At 39.9% G+C, this 24,452-nt stretch overlaps 1 protein-coding gene across 5 annotated transcripts in view; it reads right to left on the reverse strand.

The window, feature by feature from the left end:
- The window catches only part of nr1i2 (nuclear receptor subfamily 1, group I, member 2), a 269,066-nt gene that overhangs the window by 97,510 nt on the left and 147,104 nt on the right, over positions 1–24,452 (reverse strand). The gene's annotated exons all lie outside the window — the stretch shown is intronic.

Raw genomic sequence — 24,452 nt, forward strand, 5'->3', positions numbered from 1 at the left:
ATCTGGCATTGCTGCAATTGGCTTAGCATAAACAAGAACACCTATATAGAACTGTGTCCTGAAAATATCACATCTCAACTTCCAAAGCTGCTTTAATAATTTATCTATATTTGTTTGCTTAAATCAGTGAGAAAAATTCAGGAAATCTAGACCGGGAATAATTTTCGTGCTGCAAACACCAGGACATAAGAAATTCTTTTCTAGCCAAAGATGTACAAGTACAATGGTGAATTAACTGACTGACCCCAAGTGCAGGTATAAATCTGATACAATGGTACAACTGCAAACAGACAGCATTTATGGAAAATTGAGTTATTCAAGAATGAATCAATTAAAGGCCTATCATAATGAAATCCTTGGAGGAACTCATTTCATTACTGGTTTTATTCTACAGTATTCATAACTTCTCCATCTAATCATCTCACTTGGCTTTTTTAATGAAGTGAAATGACAGTCATATACTGTCTGATTCAGTACTGACTAATTTGGAATAATAAGAAATATATCTTAAGAGATATAATAAGAACTTTTTTTAAACTGTTTATTGTCACTCAGAAAGAAAGAAAAAAATGTGACATGAAAACGGCAGAGCTATAGAGGACAGTAAATACTCATTTATTGTGAACTATTTCTCCAAAAGACACATGGCACATTTCTGACAATTATGATATAAATCATTTCAAAAAGAGACCACTTATACTAGTGTATACCTGTTTAGGTAATTTGGCAGGATGGTACATCTAGGTCAATATGTGATCACTAAGAAAAGACATTTTGATATGTCAATATTTAGGGACAAAACACTGCCTATGATAAAAAAACTAAATACCCCAAAATCTTAAAAATCCAGTGGGGATTTTTTTTTTTAATTTAGTGACATTATAGAAAAAAAGAAAATTAGATTACTTTTTTTCTTGATATCAGTCAATAATAATATTGTAGCAAGGGGGCTATTCTAATGCATCACAATGTTTTCTTGGCACAGCACTGGTAAGTGCGCAGTTGTGGGGCTTCCCACGTGTGCAAATAAAGGCCACTGGCAGAAAAGCAGCACTAGCAATAGGATGGAAGGAGTGAGGAAGGTGAAATGTTCTGCACAGGAAAAAGAGAGGGGCTCAGGGCTTGAAGGGCTTTTTGATTTAATTTATTAATATCAACATGTTCTGATCTTAAGCTCCCCACTCCTCGATACATTATGCTAAAATAAATGTGCTCCAGTCTCTAAGGGTGACACCACCCCTACACACAGCTCCCCTCCCACAACCCTCCTCCTCCAAAGCCCTCAATGATATCATATGCTAAATTCAATGAGCTCTGATCTCCAAGGGGGACCAGGAGACTAAAGTCCGTATGGCCAAATAGGAGTGGGGTAGATAAATGTACATATATTGTAGTTCATGAGATTATTTCTTTTTACCTGTTCTCTTCTTTTTAATAATCCTTACTTCTCTCCTTTTTGAAACTCACTCCTTCATAAAAAATTATTGATTGCCGTTTCATTTTAAAAGAATGCAGTTTCCTCTAGAATTGTGTTTTGCAGTGACCATCAAAAAGAGCCAAAGCCATTCACTAGGAAAACCAAGAATTGATCAACAGCACAAATATTTTAGTGAGTTAGTTACATAGTAATTCTGATATATCCAATTAAGCACCAGCACTTTCCTAAGCAAAGCAGGGTAATACAGCTAGTACATAATATTTATGCATATGCATAAAACACATTTAAAAAAGACTTTGTTCACAATGACAATAACACTTACTTAGATACATCTTCTCAAAACAAGTTTATGGAATACAACGCATCACATTTTCCTTGTCACAGTCATGTTTTGCTAGTTAACACGTTTCATTTCAAAATGTTACTTTCACTTGGGTGGTGTGACCTGCTAGTTGTGGCTGTAAATCATAAGGTTGGAGGTTCAATTTCCACCTCTGAATTAACATGTCTTGCTAAACAAGTTATTCAACTAGTCTGAACACCACTGGAGCTGAATATAGCTGGTACCTGTAGAATTTCCTTAGTATGGCTTTTGCCATCTAAATACAATATTATAAACTAAAGTCTATTAGACTGTTTTGTTTTTGCTGTTTTTGCAACTCAGGACCATAGTTTTGTGTTTTAGAAGTTCAGAAAAAATGATTAAGTAGACTAATAGCATATTGGAGTATATAAGGCCCTTGCACAATATATCATCCATCCATCCATTATCCAACCCGCTATATCCTAAATACAGAGTCACGGGGGTCTGCTGGAGCCAATCCCAGCCAACACAGGGAGCAAGGCAGGGAACAAATCCCGGGCAGGGTGCCAGCCCACCGCAGGACACACACATAAACACACACACAGACCCATACACCAAACACACACTAGGGACAATTGACAACGCACCTAACCTGCACGTCTTTGGACTGTGGGAGGAAACCGGAGCACCTGGAGGAAACCCACGCAGAAACTGCCTTGTGCCCTGTGTTGGCTGGGATTGGCTCCAGCAGACCCCCATGACCCTGTAGTTAGGATATAGCAGGTTGGATAATGGATGGATGGATGAAAAAGATGTGAACATCTCAGTCAAATAGGTAGAAAAACTCAACAAATACAAAAACCTTGAGATCGAGATTTCACAAGTGATTCCTGGTATAAGTGGAACACTTGGAACGGCTTGATTTGGTCAACAGAAGTTCACCCTTCTCGGAACTTCTCACTTACTTCATAAAGTCCTAACCACTGGACAAAACCTAAAGAACTTGCATGTCGCTAGAAATAAATCTTATATAGCACATTTAATGCAGGACACCATGGCCACACATTGGTTAGTGCAGTGCGTTCATACATCCCAAGTAGAAATGTGGCACATGAATGGGTGAAGTTAAAACATTCTCTCTATGCTTGAGTTTCTTTGAGGTACTCTGGTTTTCCTCGCCTATCCCCAAACTGTTTACATGATAGGCTGATAGGTGATTCCACAAGGTTTCATTATGAATGTAAGTGTGGGAATGTGTGTGTTAGCATGTCCTGCGATAGACTGGTGCCCAATCCTGGCTCTGGGCCCCATGACACTGACTTGGACTAAGTAGATTTGAAACTGGATATGATATTTTACATATTAAATGCAGCTCATTATGTTTTGTATGAAAAAAATACAGCACTGATTTTGTTAAAATTAAAAACATGGTTAATGAAAGGTATGTCTAAAAAGCTTATTGTATCTCTTATGTTCTATGAAGTAAGTGAAAGCTGCGCATTGTTGGAAATTTTGGACAAACACCAATGCACTTTTGTTATGCAGACAATGTGCCACAAAATTTGGAAGTAGTCCTGACAGAAGAGACACAGAAAACCTGCAAACTCCATACTACAAGTTTGAGGTTAAGGTGAGGACAAGGAAAAGAATGCTAATAAGATGTTGGATTACATGACACAATGTGCATGCAGTACAAATCAGGTGAGCTTAGAAACACACTTAGAATTCATCAGTAATATTTTGGTCTTTATTTTACAAAGAAATATCTAAAAGGACTGAATATAGCATAAAACAAGTAACTAGTCTTATACCAGAACTGTGTGATATGAAGTACAAGAAAAGGCTAAAAGAATTGAGCCTTTTCACTTTAAAAAGGCAGAGATTAAGAAATGACATAGGAGATACCCTGTGATAGACTGGTGCCATGTCCATGGATGGCTCCTGCCCTGTATCCAATGACACTTTGGTCCCTATAATCTTGGCCAAGACTAAACAGTTTTGAGCATGCATATGTTACGATAAAAGCAATGAACTGGCATCTCATCCAGGACTTGTTCATTTCTTGTAGGCCCAGCTGCATCAAAATTCTAAATTGGACAAAGTAGGCACAGGACATCAATAGATGCATGTATATAAGATTGAATTGTTTAGAATTCTGAAGGGAGTGAGAAAGGCAGTGGCTGGCTTTTATTTTATTATGTGACATTACTTTAATGCTTTTGACTGAGGTTGTGGGTTCAAATCCTGCTACTGACACTGTGTGACCATGAGCAAGTCACTTAACCTGCCTGTGCTCCAACTGGAAAACCAAAAGAAATGTTACCAGTTGTATCATAGATGTTGTAAGTCACCTTGGATAAAGGTGTCAGCCAAATAACTAAATATACTGTAAAGTCTAATCAAGAGATCAGTCATTCTGGTAATTCTGTATAATATTTGCACCACCTGAACTGATCTAGAAATGCACAATAGAGAAAATAAGGACAGCGTTTTGTCACACCTATGTGTACTTTAGCATTTTTACAAAGTAACACTTTGAAAAGGTTTTGAAGTTAATACTCAGCTCCTGCTGTTCAATGCAGGGCACAGCATGTTTCTGGTAAAATGACTGAGGAAAGACATGTGAACATGAATTAAGCCATTTGAATCTGAATAGCTATGAGTGACATTTACCAAACATTGCAAAAATCGATGAATTATACATTGAGGAACAGCATGTTGAAAACAGCTAAACACTTTTGAGTGCCCGGCACTGTCTAAAAATCAATTTCCAAACTGTTCAGAGTGTTCTAATGCAAATTTAAATTACAGCACTTGGGCAAACTCGGCCAACTGCTGACATGTGTATGCCTTATGCAGTCCTTACAATGACCATTAATGGTGCATTTTGAAAAGCCAACGAAAAGCTTTTGGGATGAGTCACATTACAGTCATATGAAAAAGTTTGGGAACCCCTCTCAGCCTGCATAATAACTGACTCTACTTTCAACAAAAAAGATAACAGTGGTATGTCTGTCATTTCCTAGGAAAATCTGAATACTGAGGTGTTTTCCGAAACAAAGATTTTTAGTGAAGCAGTATTTAGTTGTATGAAATTAAATCAAATGTGAAATACTGGCTGTGCAAAAATGTGGGTTCCTTTGTCATTTTGCTGATTTGAATGAATGTAACTGCTCAATACTGATTACTTGCAACACCAAATTGGTTGGATTAGCTCATTAAGCCTTGAACGTCATAGACAGGTGTGTCCAATTATGAGAAAAGGTATTTAAGGTGGTCAATTGCAAGTTGTGCTTCCCTCGGACTCTCCTCTGAAGAGTGACAGCATGGGATCCTCAAAGCAACTCTCAAAAGATCTGAAAACAAAGATTTTTGAGTATCATGGTTTAGGGGAAGGCTAGAAAAAGCTATCTCAGAGGTTTAAACTGTCAGTTTCAACTGTAAGGAGTGGAATCAGGAAATGGAAGGCCACAGGCACAGTTGCTGTTAAACCCAGGTCTGGCAGGCCAAGAAAAATATAGGAGCGGCACATGCACAGGATTGTTAGAATGGTTACAGACAACCCACAGATCATCTCCAAAGACCTGCAAGAACATCTTGCTGCAGATGGTGTATCTGTACATTGTTCTACAATTCAGCACAATTTGCACAAAGAACATTTGTATGGCAGGGTGATGAGAAAGAAGCCCTTTCTGCACTCACACCACCAACAGTCACTTGGTGTATGCAAATGCTCATTTAGACAAGTCAGATTCATTTTGGAACAAAGTGCTTTGGACTGCTGAGACAAAAATTGAGTTATTTGGTCAAAAAGCAGTTTGCATGGCGGAAGAACAACATCGCATTCCAAGAAAAACACCTGCTACCTACTGTCAAATTTGGTGGAGGTTTCATCATGCTGTGGGGCTGTGTGGCTAGTTCAGGGACTGGGGCCCTTGTTAAAGTCGAGGGTCGGATGAATTCAATCCAATATCAACAAATTCTTCAGGATAATGTTCAAGCATCAGTCACAAAGTTGAAGTTACGCAGGGGTTGGATATTCCAACAAGACAATGACCCAAAACACAGTTCGAAATCTACAAAGACATTCACGCAGAGGGAGAAGTACCATGTTCTGGAATGGTCTTCACAGTCCCCTGACTTGAATATCATCAAAAATCTATGGGATGATCTGAAGCAGGCTGTCCATGCTCAGCAGCCATCAAATTTAACTGAACTGGAGAGATTTTATATGAAGGAATGGTCAAAAATACCTCCATCCAGAATCCAGACACTCATCAAAGGCTATAGGAGGCGTCTAGAGGCTGTTATATTTGCAAAAGGAGGCTTAACTAAGTATTGATGTAATATCTCTGTTGGGGTGCCCAAATTTGTGCACCAGTCTTATTTTGTTATGAGACATATTGCATATTTTCTGTTAATCCAATAAACTTAATGTCACTGCTGAAGTACTACTGTTTCCATAAGGCATGTCATATATTAAAAGGAAGTTGCTACTTTGAAAGCTCAGCCAATGATAAACAAAAATCCAAAGAATTAAGAGGGATTCCCAAACTTTTTCATACGACTGTATGTTCTCTGGACACCAAACATTTCTTCCTTACTGAAACAGTGGATGGGCCTAAGAGTACGGTGCATTCTGTTTTTTTCCTGATGGGAGAGCAGTCCACTGCAGGGAAGGTAGACTTGGCATTTGAATATTGTTACTAATCTGAATGTGTCTCGACTGCTAGCCTGGATATGAATTTGGAAATCAACAGTGATGAATCTGCAGTGGCAGCCCTCACCATGACTCCATTGTTACAGCTTTGCTCACAATGGTGATCTCTTGACTAACCGATTGATGATTTATTTTTATTTGTATAATATGATGCTGTTGGATATTTATTAACATGTATTTCCACTCTTCTGTTTAATTACCTTTGTGGTTATAACACAAGGACTTTCATTGTACTTTAAGGCAGTGGTGCTCAGGTCCAGCCATTCAGCAGGTTTTTGTTCCAACCAGTTTCACAATCAGGGAGTTATATTCCTTCTAATTGATCTAATTTAATTAGCCAACCTTTTTCTTCTTTTTTTATTCTGTTTTCAGAAAAGCACAGTAGTGTGAGATTTACAATAATTGTAATTTTTTCAACACCTTTAAGTGCTTGATTTCCCTTTTCAATTAATTAAACTAATTAATTAATTAAAAATTCATCCATCTATTTTCTAACCCGCTGAATCCGAATACAGGGTCACGGGGGTCTGCTGGAGCCAATCCCAGCCAACACAGGGCACAAGGAAGGAACCAATCCTGGGCAGGGTGCCAACCCACCACAGGACACACACAAACACACCCACACACACTAGGGCCAATTTAGAATCGCAAATCCACCTAACCTGCATGTCTTTGGATTGTAGGAGGAAACCGGAGCGCCCGGAGGAAACCCACGCAGACACGGGGAGAACATGCAAACTGGGAAGCGAACCCGGGTCTCCTAACTGCGAGGCAGCAGCGCTACCACTTCGCCACCGTGCCGCCCCTTATTAAAAATTGAATTTACTAATTAGTAAATACATTAATTAATTCAAATTCCAATTAATTGAACCCTACAAATGACAACAAGAAGAAGAGTGCACACCCGGACAAACAATACTGAATGCTGCAACTACTTCAGAACCACCAGCATGCTCATTATTAAGTAACCAGAACATCTTAATGAAGATAATGATGTTGATGATGATGAACATCATAAAAACCATTATAAAAACACTACATTATAACCACATAACATACATAAATATTTATTACATTCTAAAAAAAGTAGACAAACCCAGCTCTGTAAATTTGGGAATGATACTAGAAGATAGAAACTGGGAAGAAATACCAGCTTGCTTAATTAAAATAGGGGTACAATTAAAAGCAGAAGTTGGTCGAGATGAAAACCTAAAGCAACAGCAGACCCCTAGGACTGAACCTGAGGACCACTGATTTAAGGTATAATAACAGATATTTTCACACACTGGCCATACAAAGGTTCATATGGTTTTAAATAAAGGGAGTCAGACACTACTCCAGAAAATGGGATGAGTCAGACCATCAAAGACCACATTTGCTCATACACCAATAACTCACTCACTATGGGCTAATTAAGAAATGTTAGAAAAACAAGAGTACCAGAAACAGAATGAAAGACAGCAGAACATGCGAAGTCATTTGAAAAAAGCTTAACAGACTTTCAAGAGTGAACATATGAAAAATGTTCAGTAAAGGAGGTTCAATTACTGGGGCTACAATGGTGGTCATAAGGCAGGATCACTGGACAACGTCTGCCCAGGAACGCTAAATACATGACAAGGAATGGCTAGTATGACTAAATGCTGTTATGTATGTATTACTGTTGAATGTGCTCTCCCTTGGGCAGAAACGTCTAGGATGAGGGGACAGAAAAACAAATATGATGAAAGCATCACATGATGACAAACCACTCCTAACTTCAAACATACCCAATTAAAATGGTTACTAGAAAGCACTTGATGCCCTGAGCCACCCATGTAGAACTGCCAGTACAGCAGGGACAGGCTTTGAAAATATTTCCTGAAGTAGTTTAACTGAGGTCACACAGCTTGAAGAGTGGGCTAAATCTATTTAATTTCATTTTTTTGGGTTGCCTTTTCACATTATTTTGTCTTAATCATGTGTACATATTACATACACAGAAATTAATAAGAAAAAAATTGATCTTGATAGATATTTTTATAGGGGAATATCACTCACATGTTCATGTTAACAGAATTAGACTGCTGATATGGTTTGGAATGAATTCATAGACAGTGCAGCTTCTACAGCAGAGGTTCTGAAAGTGCTTCAGGAGGAGGACCCATTTCTTAAAGTCAAAGATATGGTGGACCACCACTTGGTAAACAGTAGCTTCTTAGTGTAAATTCCATGCTATAACTATCACATTTACTTTACGATAGGTATTTAGGTCAAAAATACTAATATTCAAATACAGTGGTAATAAGTTTGCGTTTCAAAATCGTACATTTCAGCCAGTGATCCATAACAACCCCTCAGCTATGAAGACAGTGTAATAGTAGGCTGAGTGACTGCACTGATTCAGTACAAACGGTGCATCATGGGCCGCTTGTAATTGAAGCATTACCTTTTTTAGGGTTGACCTCTAGGGTAGATGTCAAGCTGAATTTAAAATAAAGTCCAACATGAGAGAAATGTTGAGAGAGAAATAGAGAAAGAGAAAGACAGATCGCTACAAGGAAAGAGGAGTCGGACAGGAAGAGTCTGACAGAGAGCTCCATAATACTTGTTCAAGAGACATTTTCGATGACCCTAACAGTGGGGAAATTCTTAAAGGAGTGTGAATGTTAGACACCAAAATGAAATGACATACTTGAGTGATTTAAAAGTTATCTTGGGGACCACACTTTGATAGCTACTATCAAGAGGGCTCTGCAGTTGCAACTTGTAAAATCCCCCTGCCATCCGTATTCTAAAGGTCTCTTCCCACTTAAACATCGCCTAAGCACATCTCCATTGAGAGCTCCTCCAGCAGCAGCTAAATTATGCCTCACACCGCACCATGTAAAGTTGGGTCCAGCAAGTCCTGGAGAACCCATAACTGCTAAATCGTAACCCCCTTTTAGGTCACTTGTCAATTTCATTTTTGTTATAAATGCCAGCTTAGCTTGTTTACTGGCAGCAGTGCATAAGTGAAGACTTACTGTAGATCTAAAATACCTGACTTGTGATCATTATGCAACATTATGCAATATGCAAGAAAACTTTTTAATTTTCCATCTCAGAAAGCAGGTGAAAGTTGGTTTCCTTTCTTATTAACAAGAAAGCATAATAACTCCCATTCAGTGTTATCTGCTTTTCCTTTTGTTATTTTAATTGATATGAAATAGGTATTTTAAGTGAATGTGTTGGGTGGGCGATGTTCTTACTCTTTCAGTTTCTCACACCAATATGCAGTTTCAAAGTAATTTATGACAGAATTCAGTGCGACTAACGAGTGTCCTGCTGAAACGCACCACCTAAAATACATTTAAACTGTAGCTTAAAAACAGTCCACATTTATGCAGTGTCTGAAAGAACACACTATTTAAAAGACTTGAATTATTTGAGCTTTAAATTGTATTCATTGTTCACTTACTTCAGCCTACAACCCTTAAAATTATATGCCACAAAGAATTAGTTGGACATGAAATTACCTAAGAAATACAGCCTTCTAATGTTCTCCACGTTAATCTGTACAGGACTACTGTCTTTTAGCTTTCTGGTATGGTTAGATCCTGGTAGTTCATAGACTAGCTGTGCAGGATGATCTAAGATAGTTAATTGCCTTTAAACTGCCTTAATTTCTCTAAAATGTGCATAACCATTAAGTATGTCATTCTTAGCATAGTGCTCACTCATATTCCCCAACTTCCTACAGTTTAACCAGTGTCACGGATGACAAACTATGAGTAATATTTTCAATTTCACCATTATCAGGCCTTTTACTGAACCTTACACACAGAGCCGTCTCAATTTTCAAAGTTCAGGGCTCAAGCCAGGATTGGTGTTGCAAGTGTGAGGGTGTTGTAGTGGAGTCACAGAATTCTTGTGTGCAGTCATGACAGCAGAGAGTAGTGCTGGGGTGATAAAATAGTAACCAATATGGCCTGTGAACTTGGGGTTGGGAGCATATGCCGATAGCGTGTTGCCGCACCCACCACATGACCCACCACCTGGATTAGGACCCAAGTGTAACAGGTGACACCTCAGCACCACACTCGAACAGTGTGAGGTTTTTTATGATGGCTGGATTGCCAATCCTGCCCCTGCGAAGATGTTGCTAAAACTATCGATACCTTCAAATGACTCAAAACCATCCTTATCGTAGAGATTATCACTTGTATCTTTTCTTCTTTGCTACTGGATTTTACAAAGAATCTTTTTAAGCTCCACATTTCCATCATTGATCGTTTGCTTTGTTTTTCTTTTTTCAGACCCACTCTAATAATGTGTCCCTAATCTTGACATTTTCTCACCAACTAGTGTTTTCCAAGGCAGTTTAAGATAAGCCGCCTTATCTATTTATTTTGCAATAACTTTTAGGTTGCAACTGATGATGTACTTTTGAATAAAGCATCTGCTCTTCAACATACTTTATAGTTCATCCTGAGTATAAATAGTTTTGTGTATCACTAAAATATTGTAACAGCACTGAAAAGTTGCGTCAGCCTGGGATGGTGCCAGAGATAAGTCATCAACAGCAGAGGCTGCTGTTCTGTCATTCAAATAAGTAGCTTCCATGCCAGCTACAGGGACCCTATTAAACGTCAAGCCTGCAGCAGTCACACTGTCTCCAACTAGTGCAGCAAACTGAGCCATCCTACTAAAGACAACAAACTACCTAAAGGAGAGAAACGTAAGGCAATATTCATTGGGTTGGTAGTGGAGGGCAAAATGCGGCTCTATACTGGTTTCAGAAGCTATTCTGGGCAACTTGATAAGAGCCCAAAATTATTGTGAGGACAGAGAAAGATCAGCAAGAAACACTCTTAATGGGAAGACAGATGTAAACAAATGACTGAGCCAAGGGCATGAGCGAAAAACAGGATTGAAAATGAAATAAAAAAAAAATTTAAGCCAGATCTAACAAATACTAACACTTGGTAATATTTTCTCTTGACACTTAACAGTTTTATCTCACAGGCTCTCACAGGACGAAGATATCTGACAGATGCTGCCATTATATACCAAAAATTCTAATGAAGCTATCCTCACACTCAGCTGTTAAGCATGCAGTGCTACATTATTAACTGCAAATATGTATTTATATTTTTATGTATGAGTGTGAAGAGGGACTGCAAATTGTAGAGTTAGGAGAATTAGCCAGCAGTGGGCCGCAGAAAGGAAAGGGCCATGGTCAATCACCCACTACCTTTCCATTTGAGACAGATTTGCTTGTGAATTTACGTCTTGTAATGGTCTCTTAACAGCTGTCTTTTCATAAGAGGTGTATAAACTCAGTAATTATGGTTTAATTCACTAATGTGTTTATTCATTCATTAACAAGGGAATTTACAAGTCAGTTGAGCATTCATTAAAATGCACTTAAAGTGCAGCAGAAGGTCAAAGATTGGCCCTTACATGGTATTTCACTCTACAGTCTGCAATCCTATGATCTCCCTAGGAAGGAACGTATCATAACATGATCCTCTACAGAAATTAATTAGTCTTAACTATTTTTGGTGTCAGGAAAAGTAATAAGATTTTCAATTAATCCTTACTGATAATTCTGCTTAATGTTGCTGACCATATGAATCATAACTATGTTGTGACTCTGATGATTTGGATATACTGTATACCCAGTTGCACGCATAAAGTTTTCTTTACAGACATATAAGGTATACTGTATTATCTTTTTTATATACATGCACATCAATATTCCAGTTAAATTATTTCTTTACAAACATATTACATATGCATTTGACATGCGAAATTGTGTTCTAAACTCTAAAGTATTTTCTAGAAATTTTTAAAATATTGCCCCCACCTGGCAGTTTATAAAGGAAGTCTACAGGCTTGGGATGCAACTGGAAAACAAAAGTCTGAAAAACTTACCAAATATATGCAATTTGAAACAGCAAAAATTTGGATATAATAAAACATGAATTCTGTGTTTCGAGGCATGTTTGTGACAACAAAAAAGACCTGGAAATAATCATTTTACCACATATTCCTGGTACAATTTTCTTGAGCGAGGACAATTTTCCTGTTCACTTAGGATCATTGTGTTTATTATTGGTAGTCTTCCTGGGAGGAATTCTCATGTAAATACAGAACTAAATCAACATGATAACAAACACATAGCATGAACAATTTAGTGTAATTTTGTCTTTTAAGGGTTTCCAGGGTATGGAAATAAAATGACAAAAAATAATTTACATTTCTAATGATAGATAGATAGATAGATAGATAGATAGATAGATAGATAGATAGATAGATAGATAGATAGATAGATAGAACTTTATTTGTCCCCAGGGGGAAATCTGGCCTTTTAAAGAAGCTCTTTAAATTAATAAATACTGTACATAAATAGGTAGAAAAATTAGTTTTTAAATAAATGTACATATACACTTTGATCTGAATACACACCAGAATGACTATATAGCAAGAAAATTCAAAGGAAAGAAAAGTTCTGCCTTGACAGTCACAGTCTCAGTGAGGCATTATGCAGGCGTATTGCTGTTTATATAAAGGAACACCAAGCAGCTTTTCCTAGCACACTTCTGGTGAAAATTTTGTTGGCCGAAAGTCCTCAGTGTTAGTGTGTCAGAAACAGGATGTGCAGCATTGTACATAATGGTACTCAGTTTTGTTTTAATTCTCTCCTTTGCTACAACCTCCAGGGGGTCCAGAGAGTGTCCTATAGCACAGAAAATTACATTGGCCATCACAGAGTTGTAGAAGATGAGAAGGATGTCGCGTCCCACATTAAAGGAATTAAATCACCTAAAGAAAAAGAGTATGCTCTGCCCTTTCTTATATATATACTCAGCAAAAAAAGAAACGCCCTCTGACTTTCAACTGTTTTTACTTTCAGTAAACTTAATGTGTAAATATTTGTATGAACACTAAAAGAGTCAACACCATAAGATATAAACTAAAAATGTTTCACAATGTGTCCCTGAATGAAGGGAGGCTCAAAATCAAAAGTACCAGTCAGTATCTGGTGTGGCCACCAGCTGCTTGAAGTACTGCAGTGCATCTCCTCCTCATGGACTGGACCAGATTTGTCAGTTCTTGCTGTGAGATGTTACCCCACTCTTCCACCAAGGCACCTGCAAGTTTCTGGACATTTCTGAGGGGAATGGCCCTAGCCATCGATCCAAATCGATCCTGCTCCAGGGTACAGGCCTCGGTGTACGCTCATTCCTTCGACGATAAACACGAATCCGTCCATCACCCCTGGTGAGACAAAACCATGACTCATCAGTGAAGAGCACTTTTTGCCACTCCTGTCTGGTCCAGCGAAGGTGGGTTTGTGCCCATAGGCGGCGTTGTTGCTGGTGATGTCTGGTAAGGACCTGCCTTACAACAGGCCTACAAGCCCTCAGTCCAGCCTCTCTCAGCCTATTGCGGACAGTCTGAGCACTGATGGAGGGATTGTGTGTTCCTGGTGTGACTCGGGCAGTTGTTGTGGCCATCCTGTACCTGTCACGCAGGTGTGATATTCGGATGTACCGATCCTGTGCAGGTGTTGTTACACGTGGTCTTCCACTGCGAGGATGATCAGCTGTCCTTCCTGTCTCCCTGTAGCGCTGTCTTAGGCGTCTCACAGTGCGGACATGGCAATTTATTGCCCTAGCCACATCAGCAGTCCTCATGCCTCCTGCAGCATGCCTAATGCACGTTCACGCAGATGAGCAGGGACCCTGGGCCTCTTTCTTTGGGTGTTTTTCACAGTCGGTAGACAAGTCTCTTTAGTGTCCTGCGTTTTTAGAACTGTGACCTTAAATGCCTACTTTCTGTAAGCTGTTAAGGTCTTAACGACCATTCCACAGGTACATGTTAATTAATTGATTATGGTTAATTGAACATGCATGGAAAACATTGTTTAAACCCTTTACAATGAAGATCTGTAAAGTTATTTGGATTTTTAAAACATTATTGTTGAAATACACAGTCCTGAAAAAGGGACGTTTCTTTTTCTGCTGAGTATATATATATATATATAGTTCTGTGTTCTGAGACCAGTCCAACGTGTCATTCATGTGGACCCCCAAATATCTGTAGGAGTGGACCACCTTTATATCCACTCCTTGAATAGTGACCGGATACTGTATAGAGGTTCTTTGAAGCGGCGAAAGTCAATAACCAGTTCCTTGGTTTTGGTGATGTTAAAATGCAGACAGTTCTCTTTAAAACAAGAAACAAAGTTTCCCACCTGGCTCCTATACTCTGTTTCATCCCTTTATCAATACACCCCATAAGCACAGAATCATCAGCAGAAAATTTCAGCAAGTGCCAAAACATGGTGTTATATTTATAATCGGACTGCTCCTTGTGGTGTTCCAGTGTTGCTCACATCAGTATCAGAACTCCAGTCACTGAGCCTCACAAACTGTGGCTCATCCACATGTATATCTCTGAGTTTACACCTTAAACGGAATGGCTAAATGGTATTGAAGGTGCTGGAGAAATTAAAAAACATAATCCTCATAGTGTAGTCATCTTTGTCCAGGTGAGAATAAGCCATGAGGTGCAGATAGATAATTGCATCTTCCACTCTGATTTTTTTCAGAATCTTTGTCTTCACTTATGGACAGTACACACTGATGGTCAGAGTTGGACTTGTCTCTGGCCATTCCAACTGACATGGTAGGCCTTGTTAATGTGGTAGGGATGGTTTGGGGAGATTGATCATTGGAAGAGGGTGAGAGTGGGAGGTAAAACATATTAAAAAATTACCTCCACATGGTAGTAAAGATACCTTAAAGTTAGGTCGCCAATTGTGTCTCAAACGCTGTAAAGTTGTCTTGGATAAAGGTGCCAGTCAAATAAATAAATAAATGAAAACCTAAACTTGAAGACCTACTATAAGTGGACCTGAGAATCTGCAGTGCTCATTTTCCCATGGATGACTACTTACAGCCAAAGGGAAAAACAAAAATGTACCTGATCATTCATTGCTGAAGCCTGGTGAGTAACTGCACTAACGCTGCAAATGAAACTGGGTGATAATTACAGCCACAATGTATTAGCAATGAGAATGTTGGTAACACTTACAAAACATCAGTAGATAGGATATTCATTTCTGTGCAGTGGGGCATACTGACATGGTGGTAAAATTACTTGTTAATATGAAGGATACTAAATATAGTGTTCAAAAAAACTAAAGGAACACTTAATCATCACAGTCTAACACCACGTCAAGGGATATCAATCTGTTGTCACACACGTGTGCATTGGAGGCAGCTGAAGGGCTTAGAGAGGACTGATTATACATCTGCCCGGGGTTACGCTAACGCTCTTTCTGAGTTCTCTACAGGTCTTTCCCAGGAAATCCCACCAGGAGCCACCACCTCGAAGCGGAACACATCACTTCCGGTCCCGGCCCCGAGGACGACATCACTTCCGGTTCCAGCACAGAGGACGACATCACTTCCGCCCACCGTCCTATAAAGCCTCCTGCCTTTGCTCTGGGAGGCAGTTCTGTTTTGGACTCTGTCGTGTAAACTTGCCTTACATGAATCAATTGCTTTTGCAGCCAGGAAACCACATTAAACGGGTGGCTGCCCCAAACCTTGCCACGCCTCAAGTCTCTTCTTATTACACTGTCCAGTTAGGAAGTATAAGTGATTGAGAATCAACTTGACCTGTTTTGGTGCAAATGACAATGACAACAGGTGCACTGCAAAGGCAACAGCAAGTTGACCCCCAAAAAGGGAATGGTTTTGCAGGTGGTGGCCACAGAAAACTGCTCTCTCCTTTTTGTTCCTGACTGATTCTTTTCTAGTTTTGTGTTTTGCTAGTGTCCTTGTTACTAGTGGCAGCATGAGGCAGTATCTGCAGCCATTTCAGATTGCACCGGTAGTCCAGCTCTTCCAGGATGGCATATCCATACATTAGAAGGTCTCAAGAACAAGGAGGAGATAGGAGACGGGCCGTTACATGAGAAGAACTGGACAGGGATGTAGAAGGGCATCAACCAAGCAGCAGGACTGGTATCTGCAACTTTGTGTGAGGTTAAGCAGGAGGAGCACTGCCAGAGCTTTACAAAATGACCTACAGTTGGCTTCTGGTATAAATTTTTTTGACCACATTGTCAGAAACAGACTTTGTGAGGGTGGCATGTGGGCCGAATGTCCTCTAGTGCAGGGGTTCTTAACCAGAGGTCCAGGTTTCATGGGCTCCATGAAGGTCAGATAAAAAATAACATTTATATTCACTATACAGCCCAGTACTGTTGATTTAGTGTAGATGTAGTAGTAGTAGTAATTGTAGTAGAAAACGTAGTGGTAGTAGTTCTGTTTTAATTTGCACAAAAGGATTGTGTTTCATCATTAAAATAAGTGTCCATTACTTTTTGCATGAAAAGGGAGTGTTTTTTGGATTGTTTACTTTAAAGTTTAATAATACTTTGTGTATGTCATATATGTTTGTGACAATCAAATTTTGATAAATAAAGAATATTATATTCTTTGAATGCAAAGTTGTGTTTATGTGAATATTTCTGGGGAAGGGGGTCCATAGCTTTCATCAGATTCTGAAAGGTCTCCGTGACTCAAAAAAAGTAAAGAATCACTGCTCTAGTGGGACCTGTGCTCACAGTCCATCACTGCACAGCTCAATTGGCTTTCACCAGAGAATACACAATTAGCATCTCCACCATTGGTGCCCCATTCAATTCACAGATGACAGCAGGTTCACACTGAGCATATGTGACAGAAGTAAAAGAGCCTGGAGATGCCACGGTGAATGTTATGCTGTCTGCAATATCATCCAGCATGACCAGTTTGGAGGTGGGTCAGTGATGGTCTGGTAAGGTATATCCTTGGAGGGTTGTACAAACCTCTACATGCCTACATACATCCTGACTGCTGTTAGGTACCAAGATGAATTCCTCAGAGTCATTGTCAGACCTTACAATGGTGCAGTGGGCCCTGGGTTCTTCTAAGTGTAGGACAGTGCTCGGTCTCATGTTACCAGAGTGTGTAGGCAGCTCCTGGATGACAAAGACATTGATGTCATTGCCTGCCCCGCATTTTTCCCAGACCTGAATCTAACTGAGAACCTTTGGAATGTTATGTATCAGTGCACCTGACACCATCAAGTATGGCCACAAACTGACCAGGAGCTCACTGATGCCCTGATCCAAGTGTGGGAGGAGATCTCTCGGGACACCATCTACCATCTCATCAGGAACATGACCAGACATTTTCCTGAGAGTATACAGGCACACGTGGGGCATACATACTACTGAGTCACATTATGAGTTGCTGTGCTGAAATTCATGGAAGTTGGATCAGTCTGTGAAGTTTTTGACTTTGATTTTTGGTTTAATGTTGAATCCAGCCCTCAATGGGTTGGTGATTTTCCACTTGAATATTTTATTCATCAAGATCCATTTTAATATGAAGGAAAATGCATCTCAGTTAAGCCACTTCAGACCACTCCAAAGTGAAGTTTTTTTGGAAGGTCACATTGTACAGATAAGTAAACACTTCACTGATGCTTTGTAAATGTTAGGAAGACCCAAAGAAGTGCTTGTTACATAATAGTAAATGAGTAATAATTTGTAGTACCTAAACTATAGTGTAACCAAAAAGTTATTTACTAACAACCTGAATGCTAAATAGATGAGTAGTTATTATGTGAGACCATTGTTAGCAGTTCTGCTTCCTAGGTTTAAATTTCATGTCTGCTTGATGCCTGCGTGAAGTTTGCACATTCTCCAGTAGTCAGAGTTGTGTTTTCTCCCACTTTTACAAAGGTATGTAAAGTTTTTAGGCTTTTTTCCAGTCATGCCCTGTGCTACTAGACTTTAATTATAAAAAAAAATGATAAAAATGCTTGTCAAATGCATATATATCATGCTTCTCAAGGAGCTACTTCAACTTGATAAACACTGAAATTATCCTTTAAAAGAGTTTCTCACAAGCAAGGCATGAATTATAAAGAGCATGGCTTCCTTGTCTATTGTGACTTACTTCAATTAGTCTATTTGTAACGTTTATCTGTTAGGTCTTCAAAACAATGCAACTGACTCATAAATCTGCTTGCAGTCACATTCTAGAATATTTGCATATGCTGATTACACCTTATAAACCATTCAAACTTTTGCTGTCACGTTTAATGTTTCGAAGTTTTATTATGTAACTCTCATCCTGCCACAAGGCTCTTACTCTCTGGAGCCATGTTTCTAGCTCAGCTCATGACGTTCCACTGGTCTTGATATTTAGATACAGACTGGAGATCCACCTTCCCTCTCTTACTTTCTGACCATTTTTAGCTGAGTTTTATTTATGAGTTAGAACTCTTCCACAACTACCGCACAACATACCATACTAAATATGGGCTGCAAAATTTTAAATATCTACTAGAAAGGTTTAAAGGTATCCTGTACTAATTACTTAATTAGTCACTTTGTCCATGCACCCTTTTGTCCAGTCTAGCACTGTAATGGTGTTTTATTTGTATAGTGTCATTTAATTATGCCATTAAAATTTGCTGGTATACTTCCACACTCCTACTACTCTAAAAGTACTGCATACCTGACACACTGTATACTTCAGTTTATAAAGTTTCTGTGCTGATTTTACAATACCGACTAGTTTGAATAGCAGAAACTCCATCTAATGTCAACATTCTTTTACAGTTTAAAGTCACAGGGATTTAAAGTCTGTTTTGGCAGGGCTGGGCAAAAAAAAATCTTCCTTTCACCATCCAATTTCTGGCTACTCTGCCTCTCTGCAAGCTGAGCCCTTGCCCAACCTACTTCACAATTCTCAGATCAAGTGGTTTATGGTCAATAGATGACTTCATGTTCCACTCCAAGGCTCACTCCGAGGCTTTTCCACAGATCAGGTACAGGCTCAGAAAATTCTGTGCCCATCTCCTCAGAGCTCCCTAATTCCCAAGTGTCAGACGTTCTTATTGGCTTACCATGGATATTTTAGCAGGATCTCACTTATGCCATACCAAAGGCATGAATTATAAAGAGCATGACTTCCTTGTCTATTGTGGCTTACTTCAGTTAGTCTATTTGTAACGGTTATCTGTAAGGTCTTCAAAACAATGAAACTGACTCATAAATCTGCTTGCAGTCACATTCTAGAATATTTGCATATGCTAATTACACCACATTCAGACTTTTGCTGTCACTTTTAATGTTTCAAAGTTTTATTATGTAACTCCATACCACAACTCATGGCGCCGGAGAGAGGCGACTTGTTGCGTGCTCCCCCTCGCAGACTTTTCATTTTTGTGTCTGTATTTTTGTTATTGTCGCTGTTTGTACTGCCTGTTAGTTGTTTTATTAAGTACGACTGTATACAATACTGGTAAACATCGGAGCAACAAAGGCACAAGTCGCTACTTTTGAAGTTATCGACCAGGGGCTGCTCGCCTCAATAACTCGAGATGAAGGTGGTCCCGAAGGATGCAGAGGAGAAAATGTGGCCAGCGTGCCAGGATCCAAAAGAGGATGAAACGCCGAGGACTGTGACTTACTGCCTAGCGTTTTCCTGGCCAATGTTAAATCTCTGAACAAGAAACTAGACGATCTCTGTGGTAGAGATCTGTGTGACTGTTGTGTTTTCTGCCTCGCAGATTCATAGCTCACCACCTGCACAACGGATTCGGCTGTCCAGCCAGACGGCTTCTCTATCCACCGCGCTGATTGGTCGGTCTTCTCTAGGAAAAAGAGAGGTGCTAGGGTATGCTTCCTCATCAACAACGCATGGTGTACGGATGTGGAAGTCATTTCACAAAGCTGTTCACCAGACCTGGAGTGTCTGGTCATCAAATGCCGGCCGCTTTACCTGCCTAGGGAGTTTACAGTTTACACATGGCGGCTGTTTACATCCTCCCGCAAGCAAACACCAACACCGCACTTAAGGAACTGTACGGCCTCATTACGGACTGTGAAAACACACAGCCCAAAGGTCTGGTTATCATCGCTGGGGACTTCAACAAAGCAAGCTTCAGGTCTGTTTACCCCAAATACTACCAACACATCTCCTGTCCCATCAGGGGTACTAATACGTTGGACCACTGCTACACTGCACACAAAAACACGTATTGCTCACTCCCACGGCCGAACCTCGGGCAGTCAGACCATCGTTCTGTGCTGCTCCTCCCTGTTTACAACCAGCGGTTGAAGCGCACAGAGCCTTGTGAGAGGGGCACTGTTGGACTCTGGAAGTGGAGGAGAAACTTAGGGACTGCTTTGAATCTGTGGATTGGGATGTTTTCAACCTCTGAAAATCAGGACAAGTATGCAGCAGTTGTCACAGGCTTCATCAGGAAATGTGTGGATGACTTCATACCCACAAAGTCTGTAAGCGTATTTCTCAACCAGAAGCCTTGGATGTGTGCTGAAGTATGTCGGCACATCCGTAAGCGCAGCAATGCGTTTCACTCTGGAGATGTACAGGTATACAAAAAGAGCAGGTATGATCTCCAAAAAGCCATTAAATATGCAAAGCGCCAGTACGCCCACAAACTGGACTTTCAGTTTAACAGCACAGCAGACGCTCGTTGAATGTGGCAGGGTATTCAACAGATCACAGACTACAAACTCCGGACAAACGCAGCCACAGCTACCGCTGCTTCACTCCCGGATGAGTTGAATGTGTTTTCCGCTCGCTAACACGGACAAGCCCGTGCGACCACCTGCAGCACTGCAACACTCCAGCTTGAGGCTCACCAAGGATGACGTGAGGAAGACTTTTTCCCAACTCAGCATCCGCAAAGCCCACGGCCCAGATGGAGTCTCAGGTCACATTTTAAAAACATGTTAACTGCTCTCTTTACAGATATTTTTAACACATCTCTGAGAGTTTCATCTGTCCCCACCTGCTTCAAGCACACAGCCATCATTCCTGTCCCAAAGAAAGATAACGTAGAGTACCCTAATTATTACCGCCCAGTGGCACTTACTCCCATAGCCATGAAATGCTTTGAGAGGCTGGTGCTAGAACACATCAAGGGCATCATCCCTGACAGTCTGGATCCCCTCCAGTTTGCCTACAGTTGCAACAGGTCCACAGAGGATGCCATCGCCACACCACCCTGTCTCATCTGGAGAACAAGAACTGTTATGCCAGGCTGCTGTTTGTGGACTACAGCTCTGCATTTAACACAATCATTCCATCCCAGCTCATCACTAAACTCCTGGATATGAGGCTTAGCTCTTCACTGTGCAACTGGGTACTGGACTTCCTCACCAGCAGACCTCAGCAACTGCATATTGGTGGAAAAACCTCCTCCATCATCATCATCAACACTGGCACCCCGCAGGGCAGTGTGCTGAGCCCCATGCTTTACTCTCTCTACACCCATGACTGCGTAGATAAATACAGCTCTAACAACATCCTCAAGTTTGCTGATGATACCACTGTAATAGGTCTGATCAGCGAGGACGATGAGACAACCTACACGGAGGAGGTTAGACTCCTGTCAGAATGGTGTCAGGACAACAACCTCACCCTCAACGTTAGCAAAATTAAGGAGATGATTTTGGATTTCTGCAAACAGGCAACAGAGCACAGTCCCATCTACTTCGGAGGTGAAGCTGTGGAGCAGGTCAGCAGCTTTAGGTTCATCAGAGTCACCCTCACTCTCACTCACTCACAAATGGTCAAGTCACACTGTGGTAGTAGTCAAGCCCAACAATGCCTCTACTTCCTCAGGAGACTGAGTAGCCTGGATGTCCCCCACAACCCTGTGCAGATTCTACAGATGTACTGTGGAATCCATCCTGATAGGATGCATCACATCCTGGTGCAGCAACTGCTCAGTTCAGGACTGCAGAGCTCTGCAGCGTGTGGTGAACACAGCACAGCAGATCACGGACACACAGCTCCCTGCAATCCATGACATCCACACTATACGCTGTCTCAGGAGAGTGAGCCGTATCAGGTGGGACCCCAGCCACTCTGCACTGTCACTTTTCACCCTCCTCCCATCGGGGAAGTGACTAAAGTCCATTTGGCCGTGCAACTCCTGGTTCAGGAACAGTTTCTACCCAACTGCAATCAGACTCATGAACAATCAGTAACCTTGTGTCACCCCCACTGCTACCAGCAATATACTTCTGCCACTGTCTCCATTTATTCCTAGGATTCTGGTTTTATTTATTTACTTATTATATTCATTTATTTATTGTGTGTGTGTGTTTTTTTTCTATGTTCACTGTCTGCAGGGGCACATGCAAGAAAGCATTTCATTGTACATGGTACTTGCACTTGTACACATGACAACAGAAAATTGAAATTGAAATTGAAATATTGCCAGCTACCAGCCTAAAGAAATTCCCCTGCTCATCTGTCCATACTCCAGAATTTTTCTGTGCCAACAGAGTATTTATTTCCAGGATACTCTTCAACAAATGTCGCATACAATCATCCAATGGATATTGGAGTCTGATGTCTCCCCTCTCATTACATTTAGAATTACTGAATAGGATACCCATGTGATTTCAGTAAAACCCCATTTTTGCCTCTAAAACACCTTAGATTCATTAAGGCGAAACATTCCTCAAATATTCTGATCCATTCTGACTCAACAGCATCATGTAGTATTTGCACATTTTTCAGCCACACATTCATACTTCAAACCTCCCATTCCACGTCATTTCAAAAGTACAAATCACTGGAGTTAACTAAATTCGCTGTCATGTCACTCTCCATGTTTGCGGAAGTAGCTTGGAATGATTTGTATAAATTCAAGATACAGTAGACTGTAGCCATGAAGGGATGTACATGGTCAGCAAAAATTCTTCGGTACACTGTGGCACTCAAATGAAGTTCTTTTGTGTATTCATGGATTCCTGTTACACCAAATTCTGATATATAAATTAAAATTAAATAAAGGCTCATTAGACCAGGTAACATTTTTAAAATCTTCATTCACCCCAGTTTTGGTGAAAACTAACCCATTGTAGCTTTATTTTCATATTCTAATTAAACAGCACTCAAACCCAGTGATGTCTTCTGCTTCTGTAGCCAACTGTTTCAATGACTGATGCTTTCTACATTCAGGGATACCTTGGTGCTTACTATTTTTGTCCCTTGTCTAAGCCTGAACAAAGTTGGAAAAAACATTTTTTTTTTAAATCCTACAAGCTAATTCATGAAAATCCCAGTAGGGTAGCCATGTCTGAAATCCTGGAACAAATATGTTTGTCACCAATCATACAATGGTCAAAGTTACTTAGATCATGTGTCTTGCTCAATCTAAAATTTGGTTGAACAACATCCAAACTCCATGACCATGTCTGTATGCGTATAGCGGCACTCCCTGTTTAGTGCCACGTTGAGCAGGATTGAACATTCTGATGCAATAAACTATTTGTAACTTCTTCCATATGATTTAAAGAACTCTATTACAAAACATATGCAAAAAAAATAAACTAACAAACTCATTAAATGTAACCTAACATATTTCCAAAATGCCATTTCCTTTACTTTAAGTCCATGTAAGTATATCAAAATAAAATGGTCAAAAAACTGTTGCTCCATCTCCTGCTCAACAGCAATCATTTGATCCAACCCCATCTTCAGTTTTAAAGCTAGAAGCAGGAAAGACTAATGGAGCACCAACTTATTGTACACCAAGGCATGCCTAATCAACTGATACAATACTTATACTGTACTTTAATACAGGCATTTGCAAATTATTATACAAATGGCTCTTACAATGCAGTTTCTAATGACTTGCAGACACACACACACATACTGTACATATCACCATATTTAAAATACACCCACCATATGTATAATGTGTATATATATATATATATATATATATATATATATATATATATATATATATATATATATATATATATATATATATATATATATATATATATACAAATATAAAATTGTGAATTCAAACCTTGACAATTTACCCTGGCAGCATGAGCCAGCCACTGTTTTCTATCTTTACACTGCCCATTTTTAAACAAAGCATGTATTTAATTA

Source organism: Polypterus senegalus, chromosome 2 (assembly GCF_016835505.1).
Source record: "Polypterus senegalus isolate Bchr_013 chromosome 2, ASM1683550v1, whole genome shotgun sequence".
NCBI lineage: Eukaryota > Metazoa > Chordata > Cladistia > Polypteriformes > Polypteridae > Polypterus > Polypterus senegalus.